The sequence below is a fragment of the Epinephelus fuscoguttatus genome, linkage group LG17 (assembly GCF_011397635.1).
Source record: "Epinephelus fuscoguttatus linkage group LG17, E.fuscoguttatus.final_Chr_v1".
NCBI classification, from domain to species: Eukaryota; Metazoa; Chordata; class Actinopteri; order Perciformes; family Serranidae; genus Epinephelus; species Epinephelus fuscoguttatus.
The window spans coordinates 792,653-811,364 of record NC_064768.1 but is presented as its reverse complement, the minus strand read 5'-3'; the positions used below and the strand labels follow the sequence as shown (position 1 = coordinate 811,364).

The window sequence follows — 18,712 nt, the reverse complement described above, 5'->3', positions numbered from 1 at the left end:
TATTGTTTTCCTCCTTTATAATTCCTAGTTTTAATTTCTAGTTTTGCTTCTATTTTTTTTTTTAAATAATTATTTATTTGATTTTAAAAATCATCAGTACATAGTGCAATGTAAATAAGGAACCAAAAATAAAAAAAACATGAAACAAACAAACAGAAACAACCAAAACAAATGAACAAAGCAAAAATTGTATGCTGTTTCATATGGTAGAACAAAGAAAAAAAGGGTCCATGTCATTGGTTTGACAGCCCACTGGTTCGACATCCCATTAGTCTGACTGTCCGCGGTGCTGAACGGCTCGCGGCGGGCGTATGGTGCGCTGCGACCGGCTTGAGGTGGAGCAGGCTCACGGCTTATGTGTTTGTCACTTTCTTTTTCATTTTAACCCACACCATGATCTTTTCCTGACCCTAACCCAGTGATTTTTGTGCCTAACCCTAACCAGACCTTAACCACAGGGCATCATGATGATTTTGGAACGGACTTCGGAACAATGAGTTTAATATGGTCGGAACAATGGGATGTCGAACCAATGGGCTGTCGAACCAATGGGCAGTTCCCAGAAAAAAATGTATGCTGTTTCACATCGTCAATAGAGAATTAAAACATTCATCAATGAAGTATATGCAATTAAGTAAGGGTCACCCAAACAAATGCAAACAAGAAGAAATCATAATTCTAAGCAAGTATAAGCCTCCAGAAAAAAGAAAAATAAAGAACAATAGTTTAAAAATAAACACAGCCGTTGAGGCAGCAAGAATGATTCGTTTCCATGTATGTGGTAATGTAACATTTGGGTTGTAACCAAAAAGCCAAAAGGCTGGGCAAAATGGGAGATGTTTATCCAACAAATCTGACAGTGTTTGAGCAACATAGACCCAAAGAGTTTTTACTATTACACATTCCTAAAACATATGTAAGTAAGTTCCTAGTTTTGAATGGGGGCACCTATCACAAAGATCGCTACTTGACAATTTCAGTCTAAATCTGCGTTTGGGAGTAAAATAACCTCTGTGAACAAATTTAAAATGAATAAGCTGATGAGCAAGATTTTTGGACAAAGAAAAGACGTAATTCCAGATCTTAGGCCAGTCCAATTCGAAACCAAGCTCATGCAGGTCTCCATCCCAGACCGATGTAATAGGTAGAGGATTAATATTATGTTTTAATAACCAGTCATAAAAAGAAGTAACAAACCCAGACTTTGAAGTAGAAAAAAGACAATTTACAATAGGATGTGAACTTAAAGGATGGTCCCACGGTACTCCATACGTTTTTAAAGCAGTACGAAGTCTGAGATAGAGAAACCAGGAGGAGCCTGGTAATGAATAAGACTCCCTAATGTCCTGAAAGGAACGGAGACCTTGTTGATTAAAAAGGTCACCGAGAACATTTATACCCTGATGAGCCCATTTAGGGAAGTGGAAAGGCATGGAATCAGTTAAAAGATAGTTATTATTCCGTATGGGGGTCAAATTATGAAACCTACAATTACTACACTGTAAATATTTAACTATTTGATACCAGACAGTCAGAAAATTTGACATAATAGACCCCATATGTAGCCGTGTCGTCCTAATCTTTGCACCGCAAAATGGCAGATCTTGAAGTCTAAAAGGATGACATAAAGTATTCTCAAGAGTTTGCCATGGAACAGAGGAGGAAGAATCGAGCCATACCATCAGAGATCTTAGCTGGAAAGACCAGTAGTACATTTTAAAATTGGGTAGAGAGAGTCCACCTAGTGTTTTGGGACATGTTAAGGTGGAAAAACTAATTAAGGGGCGCTTACCTTTCCAAAAAAAAATTTCTACAAATTGCCTCCAAGTCCTTTAAAAACTTACAAGGAGGTGAAAGTGGAAGCATGGAGAAAAGAAAGTTGATGCGGGGGAGGATATTCATTTTAATAACTGAGATACGGCCATGGAGAGTCATATGCAAGGGAGACCATTTGGTTAGGTCGCTATTAATTTTTGCCAATACTGCGGTGTAATTATCCTTAACAATAGAAGGAAGGCTGGGATGGACTGTTATTCCCAAATAGGTAAAAGCATTACACTCCACAGTCACTGGTAGTGAAGAGGGGGTAATTTTACTAACTGTGGAATTAAGGGGCATTAAAAGGGATTTCGACCAGTTAATTCCATAGCCAGAAAATGTCCCAAAAACCTTAAACAGACTTAGCACATGGGGGATAGAAGTAGTCAAGTTGGACAAATACAGTAAAATATCATCAGCGTAAAGGGAAATAGAATGAGCTGTTCCTTTAATTGAGATAGGTGATATATGTTGATGTTGTCTGACAGCTTGTGCCAAGGGTTCTAAAGAAAGTGCAAAGAGGCCAGGTGAGAGAGGGCAGCCCTGTCTAGTCGATCTGTACAGTCTAAACTCAGGTGAACCAGGGTGGCCAGTTTGAACGTGTGCAGTGGGACTGGCATACAATTAACACATTAATAAACTTGGGACCAAACCCAAAATGTTTTAAAACTGCCCATAGGTAGTCCCACTCCACGCAGTCAAAAGCCTTTTCTGCATCCAGAGAAAGTATGGCAGATGGCTGTTCCAGAGACGGTGCTGCTTCAATAATATGCAATAATCAACGGATATTATCAGAAGCCAAGCGGCCTTTAATGAAGCCAGCTTGGTCTGGATGAACCAAGGACGAGATACAAGTGTCCAGTCGTCTTGATAAAACTTTTGCATATAGTTTGATAACACAGTTTAAGATTGATATGGGCCTATAGCTGGAACATTCCAACGGGTCTTTACCTTTTTTTAAAAGAAGAGAAATAAGTGCAGTTTTTTGATCCCGATGGAAGCCTCCAACCACAAGTGAAAAATTAAAAGAGTCCAAGATGACTGGACCAACCAGGTCCCATAAAGCCACAAGAAGCTCTGGTGGAATGCCATCTAAAACTGTTGATTTTGCTTTTGGCATTAAGTCCAGAGCATCTTTCATTTCAGTGAGGGTAATAGGGTCCTCAAGCTTAGAAATCTGCTCTGCTGAAAGAGTGGGTAGATTCAAGGAGTTTAGAAATGACAATATTGCCGAATTATCTTCGTGAGACTCAGATGTATATAATTTAGAGTAATAGTAAGAAAAAGTTTCATTAATTTGTGAAGGAAGTGTACATAATTCTCTATTAGCATTTTTGATCATATCTATGGATGCTAGTTGTTCAGATTGCTTAAGTCTCAATGCCAAAAGTTTACCTGGTTTCTCAGCATTTTCATAAATCTCTTGACAAGTTCTGAGATGTAAGAACTCTGCTTTAGAAGTTGCTAGAGATTTAAACTCTGATTTTACTATAGATAAATCTCTCTGTCTATTGTCTACTGTCTATTCTCAGAAAAGGAAGATTTCTGAAGAAATTCAAGTCTCTATTTCATTCTCTAGAAATAGAAATTTACTTTTACATTCTCTACTCAAATGAGAGGAGAAAGAAGTACATATACCTCTTATACAACACTTAGTAACTTCCCACAGGGTGTTAGGGTTAATCCCTGGTTGTAAATTAACCACTAAAAACTCTCTCAGTTAGTTGGTGATTTTGTTCAGGAAATCAGCGTTCTGCATCAGAGAAGTATTGAAATGCCACCTTTTGAACCGAGAGTGTCCAGGCGTAGTTTCAAAAGAAATAAGGACAGGTGAATGATCAGAGATAAGCATTGATAGGATGGATGCATGTGAGATGCATTTTAAAAAAGTTGAAGAAATTAATATATAGTCTATTCTAGAGAATGAGTGATGGCGAGATGAGTAAAAGGTGTAATCCTTAATAGTTGGATTTTGGATATGCCAGACATCAACAATATTCAAATCCTATAAGAACGAACTAAAGTAAGAAGAATATGTTTTTCGTGCAGAGAAATCAGGATTAGTTGAGTCAATAGAGGGGTCTGCTAATAGATTAAAATCTCCCCCTATAATGTGTACTGAGTCCAGTGTTGCCAACTTAGTGATTTTGTCGCTAGATTTAGCAGAGACCCCTTCAGTGACATTTTTTCAAAAAAGCGACTAGCGCGGAATCTAGTGACTTTTTCTGGTGTTACTGGAAACTTTTCTGGTGGCGACTCTGATGTGAAAGCACACATCGCTCTGCAGTTCCTGTTCTCAACAAGCAGCAGCAGGTGCTGCCGTGAGCCCCTCCCCCTTCCCAAAGCACTCACAAGCGGTCAGTCTCACAGCAGCAGTCCCCAATGCAGTCAGAGCAGAGAGGAACTCCTCACTCCTCCGCATCCAGACTGCAAATGAATCGCGCGTGCGCAAAGCCGCCGCTGATCCCGCCCTGGCTTGCAGAGCGGCATGTAAATATAAAATAGTTCTTCACTGTTACACTAAAATAAATCACTGTATTTGACTCACACACCGCCTGTCCGCCTCAGTCACTACTCACCTCGTCTGCTGACTGTGTGTGCCTCTGCTCTGTCATGCTAATTAATAAATCACTGCATTTGAATCAAATCGCCTGTCCGTCTCAGCTTTCTGATTGTATTGTATATTGTATACTGTATATTGTACATTGTATATTGTATTGTTTAAGGATTTTGGCCTCATTCACGTCTCACCTCGTTGTCCATTGTGCTAGCTAAACAGCTCATCATGGCGCAGTCTAAGCTGTACAACCAAAAGTACAGAAAGAGTGGGAAGCAAACCCTGATTACAAAGGCTGGTTCAAGCAGCTTATTGGAGATAACACACGGGCATGCTGCATGTATTGCAAGACTGATTTTTATGCAAAACTCAGTGACATAAAAAACACATGCTACCACTCAAAAACACATTCAAAAGGCAAAGCCTTACAGTTCCACTCAAACGAAGCTGCCATTATTTGTGAAACAAACTGACACAAAAAAGGCTGAAGCCACCATGGCATTAGCCATTGCTGAGCACTGCTCCATGCTTGCATGTGACCACATTGGGGAAGCATGTAAGGCTGTTTTTTCTGACTCCACTGCTGCTACCCACTTCAAAATGCACAGGACCAAGTGCACAGAAATGATAAATGGCGTTTTAGCGCCATACTTTCTGAACAAGTTGGTTGCAGATGTGGGTGATCAATGTTTCAGCCTCCTCCTCGATGAGTCCACAGATGTCAATGTTTCTAAGTACCTGGGGGTTGTGATAAGGTACTTTAGTGACACCAAACAGACAATTGTCTCAACTTTTCTGGGGCTTGTTGAGTTGGAGGGAGGAGATGCCAGATCTATAGCCCGTTCTGTTGTGGCTTTCCTGGAGAAGTGCTGTCTCAAAAAAGAGAAACTCCTGGGGATAGGGACTGACAATGCCTCTGTTATGACAGGTATTAATAATGGGATCCATAAAGTCCTGAAGGAGGAGAATGGGCTCAAAAATCTCATCCTCATTCGCTGTGTGTGTGTGTCACTCTCCGCAGACACCCTCCCCCGTAGTGTGAAGTACTTGGTACGGGAGACCTATAACTGGTTTTCTGTGTTTCCAAAGCGGAGGGAGGCCTACAAGGCCATATATGAGACCATTAACTGTGGGGAGAAACCCTTACAAATAACCAAAGTGTGCGCCACCCGTTGGCTCTCCATCGAACCAGCGGTTTCACGCATTTTGGACCAGTGGGAGGAGCTGAAACTGCATTTTGCAGTCACCAAGTCCAGTGAACACTGCTACATGGCTAAGGTTTTACACTCCATGTAAAGTGATCCACAGAACATGTTGTACCTGACTTTTTTGAAGTCAGTGCTGGGTGAGGTGCAGTTGGCCATCAAAGCTTTTGAGGGAGAGCAGGTAAATCCACTGAAACTTCTGGACAGCTTGGTTAGCCTGATAAAGTCAGTGAGTAGCAGGGTACTGAATCCACTGGCGAATGTTGATTCTCAAAGGGCCAATTGATGGATACATCAGTCCGAAACCATACCTTGGTTACCTTTTTGAGTCCAAGGCAGCTGAGCTCCACCTTGCGCCTGAGGAGGAGAACAACGTCAGAAAGCGATGTGTAGCCTTCACCATCTCCCTCACAAAAGAGCTGAGGATGAGACTGCCAGACAACAATGGAGCACTGCAGTATATGTCGGTTTTCAATGTGGAGGAAACTTTAAAGCACAATAAGAGCCCTGGAGAAGTTGAAAAAATAGCCAAGCTCCTTGCCTACTCTCCTCCAGATATAGACAGGATTGTCCAGCAATGGCGTGACATCCATCTTAGGAAGTGGAATGAAACAAAAAACACAGTGGGTTTCTGGAGTGAGATTTGGAATTTCAGGGATGCAGCTGATGTCAATCCGTTTCAGGAACTTGCCATGGCTGCTGTGTCTGTGTTGTCCTTGCCACACTCGAATGCTGAAGTCGAGAGATGATTCAGCCAGATGAGTGTGGTAAAAAGCAAACTTCGAAATCGGATGTCCTTGCAGACCCTTAACTCCATCCTGTATGTCCGATATGGTTTGAAGCTGTTTGGTGAGGCTTGCTATGAGCACAAGCTGCCTGATAATGTTTTGCAGCTTTTTGGTACATCAGTTGCGTTTTCATTTAAGTCAGCTCCCTCAGTTGCTGAACCTGCCGCAGAAAGCCTTGACCAAAATGAAGATGACCTACTCTTTCTGTGAGCCAGCACAGCATGTGTGTGTGGAGGGGGGTCTGAAAAACAAACAACCTGAATTAGAACCAGACCATCATTTTTTCACATTGCCATTGTTGTTTTCTATTGTCTCTTTTTGTTGTTAAAGTTAAAACCATCTATACAAAAAATGTTAAAATTGTTATAGTTATGGAAACAAATGTTCATGTTTTACTGTGCCTTGTTGTAGGCTCCTACTGTAAGTGGAGCATATGTTAGAAACCAAACCAAACTTAAGAAAACTAAAAAAAAAAATAAAATCCTTTAACAAAAACAAAACAAAACAAAACAAAACAAAACAAACAAACAAAAAAAACTAAGTAACTCTGCCAGAGTGTCTCTTTTGGATCACTTTGCCGGTCCCAAGTCTGGATAAAAGAGGTGGGCTGGAAGTAGAGCTAGCAATTCCACCCTACTTAACAGTCTTTTGATTAAATTTGATAGTCTAATAGGGTGACCATATTTTTATTTCCAAAACATGCTTTCAGCATGCTTTATTATGCATGAAATAATCTCTCTTTCACATGTATCAATGGTACAAAAATAAAATTAAAATTATAATCTCCGGAATGAAATAATCACATAAATAATGCCTCTTCTGTATTAGAAAATCAACCTATAACAAAGTAATAGCTCTCTTTTCAAGTCCTACTGTGGAAAAAAATGAAATAATGTTATAAATAACACCTCTTCTGTATTAGAAAATCCTTTCTAACAAAATATATGTAAATAATACAACAGCACCCCACAAAGACATGACTGGGCAAAAAAGAACGTTTGGTCACCCTAGCCAGTGCACTCTGCCTTCCATATGTCCCGACCGGGACGGTAAGTGGGAATTTTTTTTTAATGTATTCATCTGTAAAGCTAGACTTACACTTTGGCATTTTGTAATGAGGCAATGCTGCTCTGATGTTTGCTCCCTCTGTTTGTGAGCGTAGCAGAGCCACCCACAAAACAGCCTACCAGAGATTATGTCACATGCAACAACCGTAGTATTCTGTGCAAAGTGCCAGTCAATTGAAGTAATTTACATACTTTATGGTCTCGTAAAAAATAATGAAAACCAGACATTTTCACGTATTTATAAAACCTCCCCGGACAGGGCGTGAAAAGTGGACATGTCCTGGCAAAAGGACGTTTGGTTTCCCTATATTCTAACATTTAACAATCCTATGTACATAGGCTAAATCAATTTTGTCCTGTATTGTTAAATGTTTAATGCTTTGTCTAGAACCACGTGGGTCTAGACAAAGCATTCAAATCAAGTTATTTTGAGAAGTGATGGCCTATGTCAACGGCAAAAAAGAAGAATGAATCTACAGAAGAAAGTTCATTTGTAGCTCTAAACATATTTAGAGTGTTTTTTACTCACTTTTTGTCTCTCCCACGATGTTAGACACTGTCCTACAACACTCCACTCTCCTACAGTGTCCGTTACACACACACTCAATTATGCAAATTAAGTGATGACATCATTTAGCGACTTCTAGCGACTTTTAGGCCAGCCAATAGCTACTGTCCTTACTGAGGAGTTGGCAACACTGACTGAGTCAGCAGAATCCAACAATTTCAGCTTCACACCATCAAGGAATGTAGGATTAAACACATTAGGTGCATAAACTGAGGACACACAGATCTTTGTTCCGTTGAGGATTAAAGTTACATAGCAAAACCTTCCCTCTACATCTCCACCAGAGATACCTATTTTTATGTTAAGTTTTCTTTTGACAACAATTAATACACCCTTTGATTTATTAGGGGCACAGGAATATGATATAAATTTATACATTCTATTATTAAATCTACTTATATCTACCTGTTTCAAATGAGTCTCTGCAAAAAAGCCAAATCCACATGCTTGAGTTTTAAAAATTCAAGGCATTTCAATCTTTTCACTGGTGAATTCAAACCTCTTACATTCAGAGTCATAAAATTGAAGTTAACCATGAAGTGGAGATGTAAAAGGATGATGACAGATTATGTAGATCATATACCATATTTGGATACAGCATACACAAAAAACAAAACACAAGGCAAATAAAGCAAAATGGAGTAAAAGTAAAGCATAAACTAAAATTAAAAAAGTGAATAAAAGTGTGCAGTATAGGCTATGTACCCATAAATAGCTAATTAGCTGTGGAAAACAAACAATACAAAACCGGTATGCCAGGGAACAGCACTGAGAAGCCCCTGTGAAGGCACCGGTAAATGAAAGCATATAAGAGCTCCTTGGGATACTGACACAGCAAGGAGGACCAATCTACAAACTAGTAAAGGTAAATAAATTGTTTACAGTGTTTAATTAGGGTTCTAACCCCCGAAGGGGTAGAACCCTTCTAAGATTGTACCGGTTTATTATTATTATTAGGGTTCTAACCCCGAAGGGTGGTGGTGGGCAGGTCCACAATGAGACTTGGAAGCTGCCTACCAAAGCACTTTTAGCTCAGCCTATAGGGGGCGCTATAAATGCCACACATCTGTATCTGAAAGACCACTGGATGGAATTTCACCAAATTTGGTATGCATGCTCTAGGGGTGGCTATTAACTAATATCTTGAGTGCCATGTTGATAGGTGAAAGTGGGCGTGGCCTATTCATCATTAACCATCATAATTTACGTTTTATTAATTTATGTCCAGCTGGAAGGACCTAGGGACATGAAACGTAGTACATCGACTATAAATGACATCCAAATACGGCTCAAAAAATTTGGTCCCAATCGGCCTTATGGGGGCGCTATAACATAGAGTGTAAAGCTTGAAAGGCTCTGCCCGCCGCACCACAAGTGCTATTGACTTGAAATTTTACACACACATCCTCCTGATAGTCCTCTACAAAAAAGCCTCTTGCACCATGAATGCCGCCCTTACAGAATTTTTGCTAATTTGCATAATTTGAAAAACAGTAAAATGACATAAACTTTTACAATTTTGACTCCATCAACACCAAAGTTGGTACACGGCTTTGGGGGATGAAAAGACACATTTCTATTACAAATGAGCCAGATTGGGCCAAAAACATGGCCGTCACGGACCATTGAATCTTCGCTGTGGGCGGAGCTTAGAATTGATTGGTCATAACTCCCACACCCTTTGACCTATCATCACCAAACTTGGTGGGCAGGTCCACAATGAGACTTGGAAGCTGCCTACCAAAGCATTTTGAGCTCAGCCTATAGGGGGCGCTATAAATGCCAAACATCTCTATTTCAAAGACCATTGGATGGAATTTCACCAAATTTGGTATGCATGCTCTAGGGGTGGCTATTAACTAATATCTTGAGTGCCATGTTGATAGGTGAAAGTGGGCGTGGCCTATTCGTCATTAACCATCATAATTTGCTTTTATTAATTTATGACCAGCTGGAAGGACCTAGGGACATGAAACGTGGTACATGGACTATAAATGACATCCAAATACTGCTCAAAAAATTTGGTCCCAATCGGCCTTATGGGGGCGCTATAATTATCTCCAGATTTCTCCCAAAATTATCATGATCATGGAACTGTGATTGCTTAAACACTAAAATACCTATTGAAACTTTGATTTACGCATCAATGGGTAAAATTTCAATTTATGTTTTGATGTTCAAATGGAGTCTCTATGTGAAAGTATACCACAAATGTTGTTAGCATGTAGGCGAACTGAAAACCCGATTTCAAGAAATGTGTGACTTGGCAAGAGTATGTATTGCTCGGAGCTTTCAGGGACAGAGTGGGGAACGTCTTGCACTACGGCAGATGAGGGTCACAGTGGGTGGTGAGGGTGACGGTGGCTGGTTTGGGGTGGAACAGGTTAGAACCCGCAGATTGCCGCTCGCGGCTATATTTAGGGTTCTAACCCTGAAGGGGTAGAACCCTTCTAAGATTGTACCGGTTTATTATTATTATTATTATTATTATTATTATTATTATTTTTTGTTGTCTGCCGCTTGAGCTCAAATTCCCGTGAGCTGGAATGAGCCAGAAACCTGAAACTTGGCCCAATGATTGGAAATGATGTGCATCAACTTTTATTAAAATATGAGCCCAGTTGGCCACATGGTGGCGCTGTAATTAAGGCTTAAAAATGACGTTTTTGGGATGCCACGCCCCTCACACCATAAGTCCAAATGACTTGAAATTTGACACACAGGTCCAGCTCAATGTGCTCTACAAAAAAGCATCAAGGACCTTTAAGCTCCGCCTGACTAAATTTTTTGCTAATTTGCATAATTTGAAAAACAGTAACATGACATAAACTTTTACAATTTTAATTCAATCAACACCAAACTTGGTACACGGCTTTGGGGGATGACACGACACATTTCTATTATAAATGAGCCAGATTGGTCAAAAAACATGGCCGCCACGGACCAATGAATCTTCGCTGAGGGCGGAGCTTAGAATTGATTGGCCATAACTCCCACACCCTTTGACCTATCATCACCAAACTTGGTGGGTAGGTCCACAATTAGACTTGGAAGCTGCCTACCAAAGCATTTTGAGCTCAACCCATAGGGGGCGCTATAAATGCCAAACATCTGTATCTCAAAGACCATTGGATGGAATTTCACCAAATTTGATATGCATGCTCTAGGGGTGGCTATTAACTAATATCTTGAGTGCCATGTTGATAGGTGAAAGTGGGCGTGGTCTATTCTTCATCAACCGTCATAATTTGCGTTTTATTAATTTATGAGCAGCTGGAAGGACCTAGGGACATGAAACGTGGTACATGGACTATAAATGACATCCAAATACTGCTCAAAAAATTTGGTCCCAATCGGCCTTATGGGGGCGCTATAACATAGAGTGTAAAGCTTGAAAGGCTCTGCCCGCCGCACCACAAGTGCCACTGACTTGAAACTTTACACACACATCCTTCTGATAGTCCTCTACAAAAAAGCCTCTTCCACCATGAATGCCGCCTTTACAGAATTTTTGCTAATTTTAATAATGTTAAAAACAGTAAAATGAATAAACTTTTGAAATATTTGTGCTATCAACACCAAACTTGGTATGAGGCATCGGGGGACCGAGACACTCATTTCTATTATAAATGAGCAAGATCGGACAAAAAACACGGCTGCCGTCACGCAAAGTGTCCTTGGAAAGGGCGGGGCTTAGCGAAGAACGGCTGTAAAATGTTAAGCGTTTTTCCGATCGTCACAAAACTGGGTAAATATCATCAGAACGGGACCAAGAACACACCAAAAAAAAAATATTTTGAGATCAGCCTATAGGGGGCGCTATAAATGCCACACATCTGTATCTCAAAGACCATTAGATGGGTAAAAAATTAGATGTGACTTGGAAAGAGTATGTATTAATGGGAGCTTTCAGGGACAGAGTGGAGAACGTCTTGCACTACGGCAGATGAGGGTCACGGTGGGTGGTGAGGGTCACGGTGGCTGGTTTGGGGTGGAACAGGTTAGAACCCGCAGATTGCCGCTCGCGGCTATATTTAGGGTTCTAACCCCGAAGGGGTAGAACCCTTCTAAAATTGTACCGGTTTATTATTATTATTATTATTATTATTATTATTATTATTATTATTTTTTGTTGTCTGCCGCTTGAGCTCAAATTCCCGTGAGCTGGAATGAGCCAGAAACCTGAAACTTGGCCCAATGATTGGAAATGATGTGCATCAACTTTTATTAAAATATGAGCCCAGTCGGCCACATGGTGGCGCTGTAATTAAGGCTTAAAAATGACTTTTTTGGGAGGCCACGCCCCTCACACCATAAGTCCGAATGACTTGAAACTTGACACACAGGTCCAGCTCAATGTGCTCTACAAAAAAGCCTCAAGGACCATTAAGCTCCGCCTGACTAAATTTTTTGCTAATTTGCATAATTTGAAAAACAGTAACATGACATAAACTTTTACAATTTTAATTCAATCAACACCAAACTTGGTACACGGCTTTGGGGGATGACACGACACATTTCTATTATAAATGAACCAGATTGGTCAAAAAACATGGCCGCCACGGACCAATGAATCTTTGCTGAGGGCGGAGCTTAGAATTGATTGGCCATAACTTCCACACCCTTTGACCTATCATCACCAAACTTGGTGGGTAGGTCCACAATGAGACTTGGAAGCTGCCTACCAAAGCATTTTGAGCTCAGCCCATAGGGGGCGCTATAAATGCCACACATCTGTATCTCAAAGACCATTGGATGGAATTTCACCAAATTTGGTATGCATGCTCTAGGGGTGGCTATTAACTAATATCTTGAGTGCCATGTTGATAGGTGAAAGTGGGCGTGGTCTATTCATCATCAACCGTCATAATTTGCGTTTTATTAATTTATGAGCAGCTGGAAGGACCTAGGGACATGAAACGTGGTACATGGACTATAAATGACATCCAAATACTGCTCAAAAAATTTGGTCCCAATCGGCCTTATGGGGGCGCTATAACATAGAGTGTAAAGCTTGAAAGGCTCTGCCCGCTGCACCACAAGTGCTATTGACTTGAAATTTTACACACACATCCTCCTGATAGTCCTCTACAAAAAAGCCTCTTGCACCATGAATGCCGCCCTTACAGAATTTTTGCTAATTTTAATAATGTTAAAAACAGTAAAATGAATAAGCTTTTGAAATATTTGTGCTATCAACACCAAACTTGGTATGAGGCATCGGGGATGAGACACTCATTTCTATTACAAATGAGCAAGATCGGACCAAAAACACGGCTGCCGTCAAGCAAAGTGTACTTGGAAAGGGCGGTGCTCAGAGAATATCGGCTGTAAAATGTTAACCGTTTTTCCCATCATCACAAAACTGGGTAAATATCATCAGAAGGGGACCAAGAACACACCCAAAAAAAGATTTTGAGATTGGCACATAGGGGGCGCCACCGCCATTCCCAGATATTCCCGTTTTTTCCCCAAACCGTTTTCCCATTGACAATGAATTACGGAATCTTCAAAAATCACAAAATTTCAAACGGTAACTACCGATTCATACTTTCAGCTCGAAATTCAGCAATTTCTGAAACTTGGTTATAATCAAAGTCAATGAGAAAATCCTTCAAACTCACTCATCTTCACCCACACTTCACGAACTCATACATTCACGTAGAAACTCCATTCCAACTCTGAAATGTTGACATTGCTATCGACTTTCAGTGACTGATTCATATTTTCCATATCTCTTTTAGTTTTTCTACACCAGCTGTTTAAAAATCATGACATTTTCAGCCCTTCTCAGAATTTATAATGGGTGTGTATTGCGTGGAATGTTGAGAGTTAGAGTGGGTGATGTCATCGCTAGAGTGCACAGCACCTCTGAAATCATCAAGAAATTTTCTCTTAAACTCGCTGGTGCGCCACATCGCTCACTCTACATACACAAATTGTACACCAAATTGTAGGAAAAGCCGTTCCGGTCGCAGAGGTGCGACCGCTGAAGAAAATGGATTTAGGGTTTTGGCTGCAGGTGGTCTAAAAGGACAACAAGTCCAACCAACTGCCCCATTCACTCCCATGTTAAGTGAGAGCCCACATTTCTGGAAGAAAGCAGACCATTCCACTTATGTCCATCATGGCTCTGGCCTCATTTTTCACACCACAGAAATGAAATTTAAACCTTTGTGATCCGCATCCTGTCCTCTCGCTCACGGTGTGCTTTTTGTAGCTGTAGCACTTATGGTTTTTCATTAAACAGTTGGAGTTTGAGAGGAACTTTTGGCTCAGTTTCTGCCTTTTCTTGGTGTATTTAAATTTGACTGTGTCACTGCCAACTGGTGATTGGCTGAATCAACTCCAGCCGCTCGCCAATCGTCTGTGTGTCACAGCACAGTCAAATTTGAATATTTCAGCAACCTGACTTCTTTGCAGTTAAAGCCTCATCATACAGAGGTAATTACATATGTGTCAGTCTGCCTGTCTGGGTCTGTCTGTCTCTGTCTTTCTGTGTCCATCTTGGACATTTTAGACTGCAGTCTTTTTAGCTGTTAAGTTAAGCTGTTTTTCTATCTGTAAGTGGACATACACACAGACAGACAAACAGACTCACACATACACAAAGCAACAGCACGTGAACATACACACATTCAGGCATGCACACACACACAGACACACAGTGATACATTTACTGCTATTAATAATTAGCATATTGGTATGGGGATACTAGTTGGCAGCGAGCATCAGGCACACTCAAAATTTCATGTGAAATTTTCTAGTTCATTCATTCACTCATTCATTCATTCTTGAAAATGAAAATTTCATTCATGAAAATTTCAAATGCTCTGCAGAGATCAGATGAAGGCCACAGGATTTGAAAGCCAATTTCCCAATTGCGTAACTTATATCATCAGGCCGTATGACCACATTATCATGAGATACATCGCCAACAGTAAAAACATCACTTTTAACACAGTTAAAAAGCTCCATGTAATGTCTTCTCCATAATTCCATAATATTTACATTGCCACTTACCCCCTCCATACTGGAGGACAAAGGTATTTTACTATGATTCATAATCTTGACTTCATTCCAAAAATCATTGACATCATTTTGTTGCATCTTCCTAGCCAATGCATTTGCTCTCAGATGGAGTCTCTATGTGAAAGTATACCACAAATGTTATTAGCATGTAGGCGAGCTGAAAACCCGATTTCAAGAAATGTGTGACTTGGCAAGAGTATGTATTGCTTGGAGCTTTCAGGGACAGAGTGGGGAACGTCTTGCACTACGGCAGATGAGGGTCACGGTGGGTGGTTTGGGGCGGAACAGGTTAGAACCCGCAGATTGCCGCTCGCGGCTATATTTATTATTATTTTTTGTTGTCTGCTGCTTGAGCTCAAATTCCCGTGAGCTGGAATGAGCCAGAAACCTGAAACTTGGCCCAATGATTGGAAATGATGTGCATCAACTTTTATTAAAATATGAGCCCAGTTGGCCACATGGTGGCGCTGTAATTAAGGCTTAAAAATGACTTTTTGGGAGGCCACGCCTCACACCATAAGTCTGATTGACTTGAAACTGACACACAGGTCCAGCTCAATGTGCTCTACAAAAAGCCTCAAGGACCATTAAGCCCCGCCTGACTAGATTTTTGCTAATTTGCATAAATTTGAAAAACAGTAACATGACATAAACTTTTACAATTTTAATTCCAATCAACACCAAATTTGGTACACGGCTTTGGGGATGACAAGACACATTTCTATTACAATGAACCAGATTGGTCAAAAACATGGCCGCCACGGACCAATGAATCTTTGCTGAGGGCGGAGCTTAGAATTGATTGGCCATAACTCCACACCCTTTGACCTATCATCACCAAACTTGGTGAGTAGGTCCACAATGAGACTTGGAAGCTGCCTACCAAAGCATTTTGAGCTCAGCCCATAGGGGGCGCTATAAATGCCACACATCTGTATCTCAAAGACCATTGGATGGAATTTCACCAAATTTGGTATGCATGCTCTAGGGGTGGCTATTAACTAATATCTTGAGTGCCATGTTGATAGGTGAAAGTGGGCGTGGCCTATTCATCATTAACCGTCATAATTTGCGTTTTATTAATTTATGAGCAGCTGGAAGGACCTAGGGACATGAAACGTGGTACATGGACTATAAATGACATCCAAATACTGCTCAAAAAATTTGGTCCCAATCGGCCTTATGGGGGCGCTATAACATAGAGTGTAAAGCTTGAAAGGCTCTGCCACGCACCACAAGTGCTATTGACTTGAAATTTTACATACACATCCTCCTGATAGTCCTCTACAAAAAAGCCTCTTGCACCATGAATGCCGCCCTTACAGAATTTTTGCTAATTTTAATAATGTTAAAAACAGTAAAATGAATAAACTTTTGAAATATTTGACTCCATCAACACCAAAGTTGGTATGAGGCTTTGGGGACAAGACACATTTCTATTACAAATGAGCCAGATTGGTCAAAAACATGGCCGCCATGGACAAATGAATCTTCGCTCTGGAGCTTAGAATTGATTGGCCATAACTCCCACACCCTTTGACCTATCATCACCAAACTTGGTGGGTAGGTCCACAATGAGACTTGGAAGCTGCCTACCAAAGCATTTTGAGCTCAGCCTATAGGGGGCGCTATAAATGCCACACATCTGTATCTCAAAGACCATTGGATGGAATTTCACCAAATTTGGTATGCATGCTCTAGGGGTGGCTATTAACTAAGATCTTGAGTGCCATGTTGATAGGTGAAAGTGGGCGTGGCCTATTCGTCATTAACCATCATAATTTGCGTTTTATTAATTTATGACCAGCTGGAAGGACCTAGGGACATGAAACGTGGTACATGGGCTATAAATGACATCCAAATACTGCTCAAAAAATTTGGTCCCAATCGGCCTCATGGGGGCGCAATAATTATCTACAGATTTCTCCCAAAATTATCATGATCATGGAACTGTGATTGCTTAAACACTAAAATACCTATTGAAACTTTGAAATACGGATCAATAGGTAAAATTTCAATTTATGTTTTGATGTTCAAATGGAGTCTCTATGTGAAAGTATACCACAAATGTTATTAGAATGTAGGCGAGCTGAAAACCCGATTTCAAGAAATGTGTGACTTGGAAAGAGTATGTATTGCTTGGAGCTTTCAGGGACAGAGTGAACGCGTCTTGCACACGGCAGATGAGGGTCACGGTGGTGGTGAGGGTCACGGTGGCTCGTTTGGAAGAAACAGGTTAGAACCATTATGTCCATGCATATTTATTATTATTATTATTATTATTATTATTATTATTATTATAATTATTTTTTTTTGTTGTCTGCCGCTTGAGCTGAAATTCCTGTGAGCTGGAATGAGCCAGAAACCTGAAACTTGGCCCAATGATTGGAAATGATGTGCATCAACTTTTATTAAAATATGAGCCCAGTCGGCCACATGGTGGCGCTGTAATTAAGGCTTAAAAATGACTTTTTTGGGAGGCCACGCCCCTCACACCATAAGTCTGATTGACTTGAAATTTGACACACAGGTCCAGCTCAATGTGCTCTACAAAAAAGCCTCAAGGACCATTAAGCTCCGCCTGACTAGATTTTTTGCTAATTTGCATAATTTGAAAAACAGTAAAGTGACATAAACTTTTACAATTTTGACTACATCAACACCAAATTTGGTACACGGCTTTGGGGATGACAAGACACATTTCTTACAAATGAGCCAGATTGGTCAAAAGATGGCCCACGGACCAATGAATCTTTGCTGTGGGCGGAGCTTAGAATTGATTGGCCATAACTCCACACCTTTGACCTATCATCACCAAACTTGGTGGGTAGGTCCACAATGAGACTTGAAGCTGCCTACCAAAGCATTTTGAGCTCAGCCTATAGGGGGCGCTATAAATGCCACACATCTGTATCTCAAAGACCATTGGATGGAATTTCACCAAATTTGGTATGCATGCTCTAGGGGTGGCTATTAACTAATATCTTGATTGCCATGTTGATAGGTGAAAGTGGGCGTGGCCTATTCGTCATTAACCGTCATAATTTGCGTTTTATTAATTTATGAGCAGCTGGAAGGACCTAGGGACATGAAACGTGGTACATGGACTATAAATGACATCCAAATACTGCTCAAAAAATTTGGTCCCAATCGGCCTTATGGGGGCGCTATAATTATCTCCAGATTTCTCCCAAAATTATCATGATCATGGAACTGTGATTGCTTAAACACTAAAATACCTATTGAAACTTTGATTTACGCATCAATGGGTAAAATTTCAATTTATGTTTTGATGTTCAAATGGAGTCTCTATGTGAAAGTATACCACAAATGTTGTTAGCATGTAGGCGAACTGAAAACCCGATTTCAAGAAATGTGTGACTTGGCAAGAGTATGTATTGCTCGGAGCTTTCAGGGACAGAGTGGGGAACGTCTTGCACTACGGCAGATGAGGGTGACGGTGGGTGGTTTGGGGCGGAACAGGTTAGAACCCGCAGATTGCCGCTCGCGGCTATATTTTTTTGTTGTCTGCCGCTTGAGCTCAAATTCCCGTGAGCTGGAATGAGCCAGAAACCTGAAACTTGGCCCAATGATTGGAAATGATGTGCATCAACTTTTATTAAAATATGAGCCCAGTCGGCCACATGGTGGCGCTGTAATTAAGGCTTAAAAATGAC

General features: G+C 40.7%; 1 protein-coding gene across 2 annotated transcripts in view; it reads right to left on the bottom strand.

Moving 5' to 3' along the window:
• The window catches only part of sacm1la (SAC1 like phosphatidylinositide phosphatase a), a 135,722-nt gene that overhangs the window by 38,888 nt on the left and 78,122 nt on the right, over positions 1-18,712 (bottom strand). The window lies entirely within an intron of this gene.